Source organism: Bombus pascuorum, chromosome 10, assembly GCF_905332965.1.
Source record: "Bombus pascuorum chromosome 10, iyBomPasc1.1, whole genome shotgun sequence".
In the NCBI taxonomy this organism is placed as follows: domain Eukaryota; kingdom Metazoa; phylum Arthropoda; class Insecta; order Hymenoptera; family Apidae; genus Bombus; species Bombus pascuorum.
The window spans coordinates 4,451,141-4,467,586 of record NC_083497.1 but is presented as its reverse complement, the minus strand read 5'-3'; the positions used below and the strand labels follow the sequence as shown (position 1 = coordinate 4,467,586).

The following is a 16,446-nucleotide window of genomic DNA, read 5'->3' as shown; positions in this document are numbered from 1 at the left end:
AGAATAAAAACTTTTAGAAGAAGTTTCATATTGTAATATAACCTCTTATATTTTAATACTTTATATTTTAGTAGAGCTTTCTAGAACGTAGTTGCAATATTTTTATCACATCAATACCGCATATTTTCTTTATCGAATGAAATATTAAACGGAATAATATTTTTTCAAATTCTGTAACGATTATATACGAAACAAGTATAGCTATCCTAAACTATCAACAAGAAAGTAAAGAAATAAGATTTTCCTTATAACTAATAAAGCAATGCGAGACGTACACTAAATTCCACAAATAAAATTTACGATTCTCAGAATTCTCTATATTTTAATCGAATCTCTACATTATAAAATATAGTATAAAGTGGGAATTTGCAATATTTTCTTTGCCATAAAAATATCGAGCATGGAATATTATTTTTTATCAACTTTTCAAAATTACTAGATTTGCAGAAAGAACAATAATACTGAGATTTCCAAGAAAATACGTACAAAAATAAAGCATTCCTTATCAGAAATGAAACAGTGAGCATAAATAAAATCTAAGATTCTGAGAATCTCGTTAAAAGGGACTTGCACATACATCATGCTCGCGATCCTCTAATTATTTTCACCAAGGGATAAAAACGAGTTGAACTCGTGAGTTCTCCGTACGAATTCCATAGATCTTTAGCATGCGCAGTGAGAACAGCGTGCTCCTTAAGCGTAGCTCCCCAGTTAACTTGAACTTGCGGTTCAACGAATGAAGACGCCATTATTAAAGGAAATGTCAAGTGTCGGAACATTCTGTGTGGATTAACGCACTCCCATGCATCTCCATTGCGGCGATTGGCGGCGGTTCGTCGTCATCGCCGCGCATCGGAGTCCGTCCACGAGATTGACCGGATTTACCAGCGTAATAATAATTTATTCCCCCGATCCTCCTCCTCGTGCTTCTTCTCCTTCTTCCTTGCCACTTGTGCGACGACAAGTGGATCTCTTAACATGTGCTGAACGAACTCGTCCAACGCTGATGACTTCTGGGAAGCATCTTCACGGCGGTTCACTTGGAAACGTTACCGAGGAAAACGTCAGCACATAATTACTGCAACGACCGTGATGGCCGACTGAGGCAACAATACCAACGCCCCTGGCCCGACACGATCGTTCACCCCTGTCGTAATTCGAACCCCCGTTTCAACATTCGATCTCTCCACAGAGTGAATTCGACGAACGACTTGGATTTCGGGTCCTCATCGGTCTATATATCGGGTTTTACAAAAATTTTTTTTATTGTCGGATAGATTTCTAGTGACGTCTAGGATAAAGGACTTGGGCTCTGCAGAATTTTTGTGAATTTATATAGTATCGTGGAGTAGATATAAAATGAACAGTTTTCTTGGCACTATGCTTACGCTGGCCACAGTTAGGGTTGTAGAAGCGTATTAAGATAAATGAACGTTCTGACGAACTCGATGTAATCGAATATGTACACAGATTTTTATAAGCGCATCGTAGTCTTCAGATGTATTCATTTTTTAGAATTTAGTTGGTCCATAATTTACATTAGATACATCATACATTAGATAGATCTGAAGATAAATGAAAATGAGGAAAAAAGCAAACAGCAAAACACATTTTTCAATCTCTACGAATCCAAATTGCTTCATGAAGCGTTTGTCAAATTTTAAAGTCGATGTTCTCTATTCTCTTGAACAATTCTTCCACGTAACCCACGTAATCCAAACCAAATTAATTTATGTAGAATCATTCCAAATGAAGACACACCTCCGAGAATTCCTCTCGCACCCTGCAATCCCAACTACCTGTCGAAATTCGCGTGTAACGCAACGTGCTGCCCATTCCTCCCCTGAAACCACCCTCTTCCATCGACACCACTTTTCGTTACATAATTACACGACCGAAACGGCGTTGGTTGGTCGGAAAACTCCGACCAACTGTTTAATGAAGTAACCAGAGAGAGTGGTGCAGTGGATGGAGGGGTGGGGGGCGGTCGAAAGGCGTCGCGACGAAGAAAGCAAGAAAGGAATAAAAAAGAATCGCGAGGTAGAACCAGGGTGGCAGAGAGAAAAGGATAGGAAGAGGGAGAGGTCGACACTTCGTACAGGACCGACGCGGCCACGGTCGGTTTAATTAAGTTGCGCGAGCCTGGCAGAAGTTTCGTCGGGTTTGTTTCGAGGCGGTAGAGATGGCAGTGTACAGCGACACAAATAAATTTTCCCGGAATGGCATTGTCTTTGAGGTCGACACATTTGCGGAATAATACTCGATAACTCGGGGGCCGAGGAGAAGTTATATTAGGACGGCTTAATTAACCCCCTACCATCGCCCTCCTCGCCCCACCAATTCTATCACCCTACATCCTCTCCATCGTCCTCCACTCGCGTTTCTCGTTCTCTCTATCCTCTCTCCGACGACAGCCTCTCAGTGTTCACCTTCTGAACCGCGGGGAGCGAAGCGCGTAACTGCGTCTTCGTTCACCCTTTCCACAGACGACAATAGAACGATATAGATGTCTGTGCTTCGACTCATTATGGATTCCTTATTACCGGGAATAGATTAACGGATTAAATCCTAACCGACGACAGACGGTAGAAACCGGAGTAAGTTCGACGCCTTTCGCCAGGTTCCATTTGCCGAATTCATTGCTTGCCAGCTGGTTTTCTACGGCTAGAAACGGATCGATAAACGCCTCGTAAAGAATCCCATTATCCTCGACTGCCATTTTCACTCTGATTATTTCATGATCTCTTAACATGATCTCGTAAGGTAGGGTTATTTCAGAAGTCCAAGTTTTAACATTTCAGCCGCTTTGGAGCCCGCTCATCCTATGACCTTATTTTTTGTTAATTTGAAAATTTTAAGTTGTGTTCAGCTTCTAAGAAACAAATTACTCGTATAAGTTTATTTGTAGCAAGAAGATAACATAGATACCTAATGGTGAATTCTAGAATTTCAGATTAGGTACAAATTTTATGAATATAATCACGACATCACCACGCATTTTGTTACAGTGACAATGAAATTCCAAAATGTTTTACGTAGCACGTACAGTATGTAATGTAGCATGTACAGTATGTTCGAAGACTATTTAAATTTCTCATAAATATATAAAAATCCACGGTCTATAAATGATCCTACCTTACTCTATTTTCCTCGAGGTAAATTCTCTCTCCTTCTTCCAGAATAATTCTTTTTATAACACAATTGCATGTCAAATATTTTATGGCAGCCGTTGTTATGCAATTGATCGTAAGAGGGGATAGAAAGATCCTTTTTTCTTCTTCTTGAAGCTCTTAACGCGACGTACCGTTAATGCGCAGGGAACGTTCGAGCGGAATCGCGTTTCACTGGCGCGTTTATCGCGACTGGTATGCGCAGCATGCGGACGGACGATTTCGCTAAGAAAATCGAACGGTACAGCGTACCGGTCTCGTCTCGCGGTAAGACACGGAACAAAATGTGGAAAGCCAGGACGACGGTGTTAAATTTGATTAATATCTTAGACGATGATGAATTCCGAGAATAAAATTTCATGATTTACGATTCGTTCCGTACCTGGCTTTTTTTTTAAGAGAATGTTTCCTGGAAATTCGATTAGGTGGCGGATTTATTGGCGACGTTTTAAGTACTTTTTTAATGAGGTAAGATACTATGTAATTATATTGGAAACATCGAATGACAGTATTTTTAATTTTCTGAAGATTATTATGAAGAATTATGTCACTACATGACTCACTGAATTAAGTGTGACACTGCGTAGTAATAATGATCAGCTCATAATTATTCAAACAATACACACTCTATACTTTACTTCACTATTATTATAATGACGAGTACAAGATTTTCTGCGATTGTTAACAGCAGTGATCATTATTTCTCTTGCATGTTTCTTTGCAATTGTGCGTGTTAGATATGTTCATTTTAAGTTGACATCACAGAATCATAGATTCGCGCCAATTTAGGTTTATTTAGTTATTTCAATTTGTATTACAAAATATTCATCTTAACATTTATTGTATAAAATATAAAGTACAAATTAAAAGGAAATATTGTAGCACAAACTGCTATAGTCACCATATGAATTCAAAATAGTAATAAAATAACAAAGAAATCAGAATGGATAATTTCCTCTATCATTATCTCTTCACTTTCAAGATCTCGTATATTTCACGTGTTAGATACAAGAAATATATACTTTCAACTTTACTACCAATTGCACTACCTACAATGACATTTAACCCTGCTGCGATCTTCGAATTTGTTCGAAACGAAAAGAGTTTGTAATATTCCAAGAAGACGTTTGCCATAAAATCTAGAGAAAGCAATCAATACAATACGAATTTCCTCACGTCTTGTTCAAACTTGAGATATATATTTAACGTTCGAAAAACATAATTATATCAACAATGACCAAAAGCGGGTATTCAATTTATAACACTGTCTCGAGCTATACTATGAGACGGATAAATCGACATTAATAGAATCAAACAAAAAAGACACGTAGAAAATAAATTGGTAAGCAGGAATTATCGAGTGTACTCAACGAATCACGGCAGCGATATCGATAACCGCGTCGGTTCTGGTCGCATGCCGGCTTCCGAAATAGCGATAATCCTAGATTGGCCGAGTGACACTGTAATCGTTAGCGAAACGATCTACTCGTATGGCAGCAATGACCACGTCGTAGCACGGAAATCGTCGTCAGGGCGGTCGATCGATGGCGAATAACGCTGGAAACGCTGGCTAGGCTCCGGTAGGTTAGGTAGGGTGCTTAGGTGTTACAATGATTATCCGAGAGGGACAGCGAAAGGTAATTATGCCCGATAGAATCGGCGGGCGGGAGCGAGACGGCAGTATACTTTGCACAGGCGAAGAAAGAGAGAAGGGCAGAGACGGCGCGCCGCCGCCGTTGAGAAAGACGGCGAATCCTCGTAATTACCTCCAAGTGAGCTGCTTTCGGCTCAACCGAGCCGTCGAAACTTCGGGAATAAATAGTGTTCCGTATTACCGATCCGACTTTACGAGGTCAACGGAGGGACTGCCACGATCGAGCAACTGTTACGTTCGATCCAACGCCTCCATTTTCATCCGGACGTGTTAATTCAAGCAACCTGCCCGTTGGTATATTGTACTCGTTTCGTACGAGTGGATTGGGTGCAAGGATAGCTATATTCTTACAGATAATTCAAGAAGAACTCGTGTTGGTAGAATAACTTAGTTTCGAGCAAAGTCGATGCAATTTTATAAGGAAAATATTTTAACATATGTATTTATATATATATATCTGATTTCTTCGTTATTTTATTACTATTCTAAGTTCGTATGGTGATTATAACAGTTTGTGTTATTTCCTTTTAATTTGTACTTTATATTTTATATAACTATATAAATGATACACGGACAAGAAAATGAAAAATAACTAACCAATTTTGAACGAAGCGCATTCGATTTTGCAAGAAAGATATTCCGATATGTATTAAAACTGTAAGAAAAAATAAGGTGTCTATTTATATTAGCTATTTTAATTCGATATAACGTGGTGGTTAACAAGAAGCATTATTATACAAAACGTTTGAAAGGAAAATGATTAGTTCCGAACTCTCACAAAGTACTGTGAAAGACTGGTATAATATTGCGCAATGTTGTAAAACCTATAACTGGTATTATAAGCTTCAACATTTTTAAAATGTTTCGAGTGGGTAGCAAGAAACACATATTTAATACTAAAACCAAATAAAAAATAATCTTGAGATGGGTCGGCAAAATTTTATAATTGTTTTCTGGTAAGAAATGGAAATGTAATTTATCCTGATTTTCTCCTATGATCTTTATATTAATAACATTTATAACGTTTAACGAGTTATGTTACATGTTTTTTTCTACTTCGGTGATTGTTTCTGAGACATTCGTTTTTATCAATATCGTATTTTTAAGCAGCAGCCGGCGACGTATAATATAGAAGACAAAAAATATATACATATATATAGGCACCTAATATAATACATGTATAACCAATAAAAGTCTAATGGCAATAAAACCACAAACGGTAAACGGTTGAATATAATCAAATCATTTAAAGTCTCGTAATTTGCCATAAACTTCTCTAGGTAATAAACTTAGAATTTTAATATTGTTTTAAAATTAACTAACAGTAAGAAAATGAAGAAGCAAATGATATTACTTTGAAGAATATTACAAAAGAATTTAAGCTTATTTAACAATAAGTTAATCCTGGTGCGATATTTTCATTTTTATATATCGATCTTGTCTATTCTCATTTTAGAAAACAAAAAGAATTATTAATATTTTAAAAAATATTTAATAATTAAAACAAGACATTATACATATCAATAAAAATTTCTACATATTCTATTCGATCTCCAGATATCTTTTAATATTAGAAACATGGAACTGGATCGAAAATGACATAAATTTAATCTTCAATTAATATTGCAAGATTATAAACGATTTAAATAGTTGGAATTCTCCAAATACGTATCGATCAGTTAATCAGAAATGGAAGTTCGTATCCAAGATCTTTCTTCAAGGAGGAACATTACCGCGAGCACATAAGTCTCGCGATTCACAATGTTATTAGCTATCTTTGCGCAAGCACTTGCATAACGTTTGCCATTCGCCGGAGAACGGTACAAACGAAGTAAAATGTTTCTTTTGCTTGATACTAGCGTGTAAAGAGACGTTCAACGACAATTAATCCGCCTTCGCTGTCGCCAATCTACAATTCCAATGACGCGTTTAAACCAAGTGAGCGAATTATTGGAAAATTAATTATTAATAACTAGAAATTTGTACGTTGCTTCATGATGAACGCGAGCAAATATTATACGTAATGTATATATACACTCAGATCTAAAAGAATTAAACAAATTCCTTTTGGAACATTTTTAGAACATTTTTAGACCATTCGAATGTTCGATTTACAATTCAGCGAGCAGCTGTCAGACGGCAAACTGATACTCGTTTAGAGTTTCATTTGAGTAAACTTTTACTAAAAGTAGGAGAAGAACCAGCATTTTCTCGTTTGGTCTAAATGCCTCATAAAATATGTTTCCTTCTCTCGGCAACGATGAGACCGCGATGATTCTCGAGTTACAAACGGCGTGTGACCTAGTGCCGTGGCTTCAGGGGGTTGAACAGCAAACGTTTGCACGACGGATCGATGACTTTTCGCTCCGCGGATCGATCCCAGCTTTAGTTTTATCGATCGCTGTGTATATTCAATGAGGATACGCGGCAGCACGCGCGACGCGCTAAATCATTGAAATTTATGCAGAACCAGGACCCACTACGCGCAGTATCTTTCACTTTTCATTACGGGATCATTTGTCATACGTCCGTAGATCCCTTATCACTGGCCGATCATAAACAACCGAGACATAAATTTCAACTTTCGCGCATAACCTGACGGCGAACCATCGACCGACCAACGAGAAATTTATTACTTCAAAATCCACAGATCGCGAGTCGCGAGGAGCATTTTGTTTCGCTGATCCCGAGATTTTGACGCGTATTTCTTATATATACAGAATTGTCTTTCACTATGCTTAATCGTTAGGTCGTTTCATCTTCGGACGGCTGAGTTTCTTCATCGGTGATTTGAAATGAATGGGATTGTATGGCGAGATTGTGAGTCATTTGGATAAAGATATTATTCGGGAAGGTTTCATGGGATAACGTAACGCCAAGATTTTTGATCGCGAGGAGACATGGAAACTTGAAAGGTACCTTACGAGTTCAAAATACGAGGAAAAGATTTATTTGTATTCTAGAGAAGATTATGCAAAATTTTTCTGAAATTTATTATTCAAATGGCGAGTTGTGTGGTTATATGAAGAATTAAATGTCAGCGCTTGTAAATGTATGGGTTAATTAAGAGTTACGTGTAGTATACCATGTCCAAAATACGATTTTCAGTATCTTTCTAGTGTATAAAGTTTCCGATGCGTGAGTTTGAAGTAACGTCTTACTTACTGATTTAATAAGTGGATTCTTTCAGCTAGTGATAAATTGAAAAAAGTAACACTAATATATGTATCCTTTCTCCTCTACCATATTCCTCCATTTTGAAACAACTTTACAAAATCATATCGTTATGATGAATGAATATTGTAGGAAAAGATAGAAACACGAATGTAATGTGATTATTTATTGCAAATGACTGGCAATGAATTTCGAGCGTTAGAGATACATGGAAGCATCGACTGCCTGCAATTAGGGTACGAAAAGAGGGCATGATTATATTCAACATTTTGAGTGGAGAATATCTATATAATTTATCTGGATATAATGTACAAAAGATATGTGCACGAGGTACTAAATAGGAGCTATAGTCCCTGAATAGACTTACTTTTTGAACGATCATTATATGTATAGATTACGCTAAAAGAATCGTACATTGTTTTCCGTTAAGAACTATCTTGGAATATAATAATACAACAATCCCACAGCCTCGTACTTCCAAACACAATACAATAGAAATTTTACATTCTGCGATTTAATGTTCCTTCTTTCGAAAATTAGACTTTATTATACAAACTTTCTAACCAGAACCGTGAAACTTTAGAAAAGCGTTAAGTCACATCCTAATATCTCATAAAGAAGTGATATCTAGTGAAGCAGTCCGAAAATATGGAGCATTCGATGATTCGATTTCGAGAGAATAATTTATCTTGCCAAACATTTACCGACACGAATTCGACGTTTCGATTATCCCATACCCAAATCCATCATTTACGAACTCGTAATAGCATAGATGCCGGTGACTGGAGGGAGGAAGAACGGCGTTTCACAAAAGGATTTAATGCCCTGTAGACGAATCAGCGTCCCGCGTTCATTCACCCTGCGCCGCATAATTATGTGTCTATGCTTTATGGCAACGATGTAACGAACGCGCCCGGGTGCGCTTTCAGACGTTGTAAATTAAAGTTGAGAAAGTGCGCGGTACGCGAGCAGTCATCGCGAGCGAGCGAGCGCGCGTTAATTAAAGCTCATTGTAATAAAGAGCACTTTTTATTCACTTTGCCTCGTTCAGCCAAGCTAGTCGGTTCGGGCTAGCTACCGGGATATTTTTATGTTTAATTATATTAGGTTTTACGAGCTCAGCACCGACCGTCTTGGCCGACGTAAAACATCCCCGAGCCCAAAGAGTTTTCAACTTTAATTGTCGACTGGTCCCGGTGGTTTATCCGGCTATAAACACCGGCCTGGGCGACACTTCTTCAATGAGAATTCGCCACGACCATCCACCAAGCCTCGCTTCGTCTTCATTATCCGCCCTATGCCAAGAATTAATTACGATTTCGTTTCGAGACACGTTCTACCGAGATCGTGTTTTATACATTGTTGAAATTTATTGCGTTTCGCGAGGGTAATTAATGCTTGATTGCCTTGTATCGACTGCAGCGTCGCGATCGATCCTTCAGAGACAACGACGATTAGAATTTGGTGGTTTCCCGAGTGTTATCTTGGAATATTTTGATTTCTATACTTATGTGGTCGTAAATTTTTAATGGAGATAGCTAAGATTTGTGATAAAATAGGTAAGCAGATGTAAATATTTCAAGAGATGAGATATACAGCGAGTACGAAAGCTATTTGCACACTGCTACATGTATTATTACATTTGTATATCAGATAATTAAATCTAATTATAATAAATTCTGTATCATTTAATAATACGTTTATATGACTACAAAAATTTGGATACTATTTATTAAAAATCTAACATGAAAAAAGTTTCATTGCCAAATAAAACTGTGTACAGATATGTTTTGTAACCGCAGTGTACTTAGTTCGAAAGTGTGGATTTTTATCCAAGTTCATATTTTTATGAATACAACCGAAAAGATGAAATCTAGACAGAGATTCTTTTCATCCTCTAAATATTATAACGAGTATGTTACTGGGAATATTTTATATTTTTTCACAAATTATAATGAAGAAGCTGTAAAATACGCAATACGAATGTAGACGAAAGATGATTAACAGCGTCATTACTGAAGACTAAGAAGAATTTCATTAATGAAATGACGTCCGATGGAAAAACTAACACTTTCTCTTCCGCGCTAAACGATACGTTGCCAGATAAATGCATCTACCGTAAAACGCATCTATCAACCGTTTATAACGCATTTATCTCCATTTTCTTGACGATTGTCAACAGAAGAATCCAGAAAGAAATCAAACTGCACATCCACGCGTTATCGAAAGAATTTGGTCAACTCATCATAAAAAACGTCGTCAAGATTACCAAGAATATACGTGTATCATTTACAAACACATATTTAAACGACAGTGACGCGACGTTTGTTACATAAGTGTCAAGTTAAATATAGCTGAAACTCATGTTCTATCTTATTAACCCCAACTAACGAGAAACACTGCGGTCTCGTTCAGCATTTATCCTCGATTCAACATTTTCATCTGTGTTTCAATCGTGAAAATAAATTTTTCAACTACTAAATAAAAATGAATCAACGTTCATACTTACGAAAGCGAGATCTGACGATTAAAATCGATTTTCCAATGGTTGAACAACGACACGCGCCTATATATTTTTTTAACTACAAAATGAAATATTACAATTTTTTTTATTAACATTAATCAATAAGAAATACCTCGACGTCGATATCTTATCCTCGACACAAAAATTTTATTATATAGCGAGAATAAATTTTCTGATTTCTTGATTAGAACGTAATTACTGACTTTGATATTTTTCCTTAGAAAACTAGACCTAACGAAATATCTTATCTGACGATTAAGTTTTGTTTTATCTCGGGATCCGTCTTCGTTCGTGAAACGAAATGTTCGAATTTTTGCGTCGAAAAAGGCGCTAACTCACGTTGATATCAAGATTCGAACGGATCAAGGTGCAGCTGCGTTGCAAGCTGCGGATCTCTGTGTTTCCTCTCCCTCTGACCTGCTGGCAACCACCCTCTCTCTCTCACTCGCTCCTGGCACCGAGAGATATCAATTAGCACTACGTCCTGGGGAATTAATCTCGGGAATTAATATCGCGACGTTGCCAATTAATTTTCGTTAATTTCGAATCAGCAGTTTCCAGAGCAGTGCCAGTGCGGCCCCCTAACACAAATCCCTATCGCCTATGGTCGTGCCTCTGTATTCTAACTGGGAGGAGAGAGAGAGAGAGAGAGAGAGAGAGAGAGAGAGACGGACGGGAACTAAGATGAGAAGGAGACAGAGAGACACGTACGTAGAGACACGGGTTAGAGCGAGAAAGAAGGAGATGTGGGAGGACGAGGTTCCAACAAGGACGCTGTGTAGACACTTCCATGAAAGTTTGCAGCGAACAAGCGGCTGCCTCGTCGACCGTTTCTTGCTTGCACGCCCGATCGCGAGCGTTGCGTGCGGCGTTTATCAAAACACACATTTAATTATGCCGCGCGTTGCCACTGGCGTTGAAAGTAGTCGTACGCGGCTGCGCTTTCAAAAATCCCGCCTGATAGGCGGTACTATCTAACTTCCGGATAAGTTATATATTCAATTATTCTTGGTCAGTTTACTAGCTGTGACTATTTGTTACAATAATCTTTAATTCTGCTACGATTTATTTATTTATATCTTAATCTCGCTTTCGTTTCAACCAAGGCAGCGCCTTTAGATACTTCTGAAAAATCCTCAGCATAAAAATAAAACGGGAGATCGTGCTCGAATCCTTATAACGGTAAGTCTTTAAACGAGTAACTTTAAAACTATAAGCTGTCTCATCTTTGATTTCGAGTGACTCGTCTCTAGCTCGTTATATCTGTGTTTTATGCCTAATTGACGTATGGGAGACGGAATAGGTCATTAAGGAATTAAGTAACTTTTATTACTCGTGAAACATATGTATATTCTATTTTCAAGATTATGTAACTTGTTATCTTACCAAGTATTGTGTATATGGAACTTAAGATGAAGTTAACTTAAATTGGAAATATAATTCTTTTAGTTCAATTGTATATCGAAGGATAAACAGAAAAATATTTAATAATTTCATACTGGGAATTTTCATATTCAAAATTAAGAGCAGAATTGTAGAAATCCTGTTTAAAATTAAACGAAAAACAATTGTTTAATATATTTATGTATAGTAGGAATGCTTGAGGAGAATGTTTAGGCAGTCTACTATTCTTTTTAAATATTTCTGTTATCTTGCAAAATGAGTAATTTCACGCTAGTGTCAGATACAGTTTACGCAAACAAGTAATTTTACGTCAGTGACAACGAATGTGTAAATACTGACGAGCGATAATGTACACACGATGATTGGAGAACGATGTTTTGAAAAACGTTGGGAACGAGTTGACCGAAAAATATATAGGTGTTACATTTTTACGTGAAATTATTCACAAAACATCGCGGTAGGAAACGAGAAATCTGTTACATAGAATTTTTCTTTCTCTTTCTTTCATCCGTAAGAGAATGTCGGTTGTAATTACGAATCTGAGTTTAAGTCTAATGGAATACGCGTGACTTTTAGTTAAACAGGATTTGCATCTTTTTATCTGTGACCATGACTAATTTTATCTACTTAAAAGTACACAGAATTCTTCTTTTCGGGGGAAAATTACATCTACAACGATAAAAATTACTTTAAACTAAGTAACATTTTGATAATTGGAAAAATATAATAACATACACATATCACTAAAAGCAAGTAAAAATATTTAAGAGAATTATATTAGCTATAGCAATTGCAATAATTGCAATGTACAATACATTAATTCGTATCTTAAAATTCTAAAGAAAAAAAATGATTGTGAAATAAGTGTAAAATGATTGTAAAAAAGTGTAGAAAAAGTATAAACGTAGAATTTTCGTCTTTTTAGACAATATTGATAATTATGACTGCAAATGGCAATAAAGTGTACAGAATTAAATGGTACGAACCTATCTTGACTGATACGGAATGACGGACAGCGTAGAATTTTTCGGATATCGTCCATTTGTACAGTTTTAATATAGTACGACGCAATTTTAGAATAGAAGACGAATGCGCACATCACTCCGCACGGTTCAAACTTTCGAGACAAACTGAGGACTCTGTTTACGATTTCCGGCCTTGAAGGGCGACGCGCCTCGGACGCACCTACTTGACGATCGATTTACACACTGAGGATAATACTGAAATAAAGGTATTCTTAGAAATAAAAAAGTATCTTCCGTTGAATTGAAATATTTAAAAAATTGAACATGCGTCGTAATTGAAAAAAATCAAACATTTATTCTTGATAAAAGTAATAAATTTTACGGTTTAAAAGTTCTTTCTCTATATAATAATAATATAAAATATAAATAATAAAATTCAAAATTTGTAAATATTTTTTCCAACGAATATGTAATTCAATAAATCTATATGTTTCCTAACATAATACTTAATGTATTAATACGCCAATAAATGTATCTAAAAATAGTAAACATTTTTGCACTTGGAATTAGTCGACATTTCTATTGCATAGATGCAATATAACACAACCAAAGTCTCTGATAATTAATAAAATCTCCAAATTCATGATCTAGTAACCCCATTCACGATTATCGAACCACCAACCATAAAAAGTAGCTCTTTAAAACGATCAAATAGCAATAAACCATGCTTAATCCATCAAGCCTCCATCGACTCTTCGATCGCTTCCACGATCAAGGTTAGTGAATTGGTTCATGATGAAACGTACGAGAAATATTTGCATAAAGATAATTGTAGCGAAGGGAGAGGAAGCGCAAGGAAAAACGGGTGTCCTTCGGTTGCCCGTGAAATTTCTGCTAGGTGGTTCGGAAACGGGCGTGGAATTGCATGTTTCTTGCGTCTCTGACTGTGCGAAGGGGTGGCATGGCGACGGTTTCGTTTGCGTTTATCAAAACACACATTTAATTATTCCGCGCATCGCCGTGGGCGCCGAAAGTGGATACGCGGCTGCTCGCTTATTCCGCGCTTAATTCACACCTGGAACCGTGACGGAGCGACTAGAGCCGCTTAAATTAAAGCGACGGATAATAAAAGCGTTAGCTCGTTGGAGCCCCGGGTTCAGCGAATCCCTTTCCTTCTTTTTTCTTTTTTCACCAACTCGCACCCCCGTGCATCTCCTTTTTCCCTCCTTTTTCCCCGACGTTCTTTTTCTTGTCTTTTTACCCCGGTTTTTTGACCGTTCCCTCTCTCTCTCTCTCTTTCTCGTTTTTTTTATTTTTACACCCGTTTTCTCTCTCGTTTCCGCCACACGTACGAGGTGAAAGTTGCGTGGCTGCAACTTGCCTTTTGTTTCCCGCGCCCTTGCCGAGATTTTAAAACACAGGAATGCGACCGCGTGCAGCCGAATTTAGGGGTGGCTCCGCGGTCGACGAAAACTGTGCCATTTTAACTGTATTCCTACACACCCACGCGTGCCACGTTAATTGGGAAAGTAGGGAAAATAGTTGGGAACTGAGTCACGCTCGATTCCACAGAATAATGCACCTCCTGTATACACCAGTTTCTATGTTCCCTTGTTGAGTGAAGATGCCAGCTTTTTTTCGGACATCCGATCTCTTCCTTTCTACTTTTTAGCGTATTCAAATAATACAGTGAGAAAACATGATTTGACTTGAAAGTGGAATTCTTTTACTATAAAAGAATTCTTCATGTAACGTATTAAACAGGAAGAACGACTTAAAAAGTCGCTTAGATTCCCAATCCCTTAAACATAAATAGGTATACATAGTACATAGAATATACATAATAATTGCCTAATTTAGTTAGGAAGTCTCTTTTTCAATACACTACTTCATTTCAAATAGATCTGAAACAGAAATCCATCTCAAACAGATTTATCTTTGTTAATTTATAACTTCGCAATCGTAGAAATGTTCAATTAAAGAATGAGTTTGACAGATTAAAGAGAAACTTCGTTTTTAAATACTTTTGAAGAATAAAAATTCGACTGGAAAACATCACGAAAAGATCAAGAAGAAGAGGATAAAGAGGCAAAAGAGTATGAATAAAAGATCTTGAAAGGCGTATCGCATAACAGACCGATAAGAGGGAAAAATAAGACACACTTGCCGCCGGGTTTCCACGAAATCCGACGTATGACCTTTGAATTGAAATACGCGGTGGGAATATGTGACCGTGGAAGAGATTACGCGGTGGTTACACCGAGTGAAACGCTTTAACACGCACACGCGTCTCAGGGTACGCGCGAATTTACGCGTGCGCACGCTACTCGCAGCCGGTTAATGAGACACATTCACAAAGTTTGCCCTACGCCGAGACGAGTCGATTGTACGCCGAGAATTAGCTTTTCAATTCAGCTGGTCCCGGCCCGGCCCGAACTTACGGCTCCAAAGTTCGCCTGAATTTAAATACGACGTCTGGATAAGTCGCGCAACATGCTCACGGCCAACCCTTCGTTCATGTCGTTCGCCTGTCTCTTTCGACCTCCCCGCTTTTCACCACCCCCGTTCCAATCGACGCTTATTTCCAGCGGTGAAAATTTATTACATGAATAAAAAAATCGGAAATTATGGAATTTTACTTATTAGGGTCCTGGATTACTCCTTCGAATTTTGATTGTGGCAACTCGAAGTTTTTGATAACGCTAGATCGATTTTTAACTATTAGAGAATGTTGGCAATATGAATTACTTTGTGGAAGTTCAATTGTAAAAATTCGAATTCGAATTCGAAATATTGGCGGATTGGATTTTTGACAATTAAAGACTACAAAGAACATAAATTATTTTTGGAGAGTTTGAAAACTCGAATTTTTTCACGTAGTCAGCTGTATTAAACCTAAAAATGCTTTCTGCAGGGGAAATTCAAATCTTTTTAATATTGCTCGATTGACTTTTCGATGATTAAATAATACTAGAAATATTAATTATTTCTTGGAATTTTGATTAGGGAAACTTAGATTTTTAAATATTCGAATTTATGATGAACGAGGAAAATGTCACGCTATTAGTATATTGTTTTTCTCATTGAAAACTCTCTAATGCACTGCACATTATTAACTTCCCTCTTCCAAACCACAAACCAAAAGCAACTATTATAGCTCAACAATTCTGCGTGTCATTATACTTTCTCTTACCGCGAAACAGAAAGTCATCTTCAAGCTGGTATTCGCAACAAGCTTCTAATCATACACGTAGAAACCCACACATACCTATTAGGGCGCTATTTCAATTTTACGATGAGAAATCACGACAATCTTATATATACACGTTTCATTAACCATTAAACAACTTTCTTTTATTGTTTAGCAAACGAGGAAGAATGTAAGAATGTTCTGCGAGAGGGATCGGTTTTCAAAGTGTTTCCAACTCGTCGAAACGCTTGTAGTACAATTATTCAACCGGCATCCGGTCCACCGGCAAATTACGCGTATCCCTTAGCCGTGAATTCTAATTAACAAGCGAAAATGAGATCGAAGAGAGGCGAGGGGGAGGGCGG

General features: G+C 37.3%; 1 protein-coding gene across 4 annotated transcripts in view; it reads right to left on the bottom strand.

The window, feature by feature from the left end:
* The window catches only part of LOC132911214 (POU domain, class 6, transcription factor 1), a 211,163-nt gene that overhangs the window by 73,400 nt on the left and 121,317 nt on the right, over positions 1-16,446 (bottom strand). Inside the window, exon 1 of one of the 4 annotated variants that reach the window (XM_060967662.1) lies at positions 12,913-13,039. The exons of the other annotated variants lie outside the window; for them this stretch is intronic. The gene's annotated coding sequence lies outside the window, so the exon portion shown is untranslated. Of the gene's footprint in view, positions 1-12,912; positions 13,040-16,446 lie in introns of those variants that run through there. 4 annotated transcript variants of the gene reach the window in all.